This window comes from Charadrius vociferus, unplaced genomic scaffold (genome assembly GCF_000708025.1).
Source record: "Charadrius vociferus isolate BGI_N301 unplaced genomic scaffold, ASM70802v2 scaffold32, whole genome shotgun sequence".
NCBI lineage: Eukaryota > Metazoa > Chordata > Aves > Charadriiformes > Charadriidae > Charadrius > Charadrius vociferus.
This window is the reverse complement of record NW_009647856.1, coordinates 12,671,461-12,673,077: the sequence shown is the minus strand read 5'-3', so window position 1 is coordinate 12,673,077 and position 1,617 is coordinate 12,671,461.

The following is a 1,617-nucleotide window of genomic DNA, read 5'->3' as shown; positions in this document are numbered from 1 at the left end:
GTTTGTTTGTTTGTTTTTTAATTATTATTTCCAAGTGGCCATTAACGAAGTTCTCCACGTCTCGCTCCGCCTTCGAGGAAGTTTTCAGATTCTTCTATTTACTTGTTTTATATGGGAAAAAAATATCAAATGTTCTTTGTATGAATTTCTTCTGTATTTTAACGAGGGGAGGGAGAGCTTTCCATAGAAACAGTCCTGGTTCTCCAATTTATTATTATTATTTTTTTTTTAATTATTATTTTTTTATTTCTGTTGTGAAGATGTCGGTGGCTTTCAAGTCAGTGTTTCTTTGGCGATGAAATGACGTTCTTTTAGTCCGAGAGGTTCCCCTTTGCCCTCCCACCTTCCCACCCCCCCAAAAAAAGACAAAAACCAGGCAAGTAGCAGAGCATGGACCCCCCTTTGTTTTCCCAGTGTCTATTATTGCCTCATTCAATAAATTGTTACAAATGTGTCTACCCCTGCGTCCGGCTCTCCTGTTTCGGGGTATTTGGGGGGGGTTTGGGTGTATTGTGCCCTCCCTCCCTACCTGAGGGGGGGATTTGAGGCTTGATCCCGCACCCCCAGCCCTCCCCACAGGCGACGTCGGTGCTGGAGAGGATGAGCTGGGTACGTCCAGGACCATTTTGGAGCTTAATTCTTCCTCTCTGCAATTTATCTCATTCCTCTTTACTTTTCCAGCAGCAACTTGGGGCCAGGAGGAAAACCATGGGGGTGCTGGAGCATCCCCCGGTGCTCCCACCCAGGGGCTGAGCTGCCTTTTGGGGTGAATTCCTTCATTTTTCAGCTGCAGCAGCCGCGGCCGAGCCCAGGCGCTGTCACCCCCGGGGTCCCCGCAAACGGGGGGCGCGTTATTCGGGGTGCAACCCCAAGGAGGAGCAGGGAAGAGCAGCGATGGGTTTCAAGCAGCTTTATTGGAACGCCGGCGCGGGACGGTTGCAGTCCTGGCTCCAGCGTGGTGAATCCTGCGGGCTTCTTGTAGCCTGGGGCGAGAAAAACAGCGGAGGAAGGCTGGAAGGATGGACAGACGGAAGGAAAGGAGGAACGTGGCTGCTTTACCGGAGCACCTATGGATGCTCATGGATATACCCAGCCGAGCTGGGACCACATCCCCGACGTGGCTTAGTGTCCTCGGACATGAAAGATGCTGCAGCTACTGGGAGAGTGACTGGGGGTCCGGGTACCGCTGGGGACCACAGGATGTCCCCAAAGGGGCCCCGGATCTGTCAGCACGCCCGCGGGGGGAAGCGGCTCAGCTCGGCAGACGCTGCCGCGAGGCTTTAATCTTTGCTAATCGGTCTTTAATAAGCAGGTTGAGGCCTCCCGCTGGGGTGGCTCGCGCTGGCCCCGAACACCAGCGAGATTCGCTTCCCACGTCCCGCCTGGGGACGGATCCTGTCCCCCTCCCCAGTCTGGGCACTATGGAGGGGGTCACCAAAGCTTTTGGGGGGGTCCCAGAGCACGAGCATGGGTTTGCTGCCTCTGTTCCCCCATTAGAGTGCTGCTCTGCCCGTGCTGGGCCCCAAATTGCGGGATTTCACCCCAAAAGCGCTGGTGGGTGCTGAGGATGAGCCCGGCTGCTGCAGCGGGGAAGGGGCAGGATGGGGAGGGGGGACG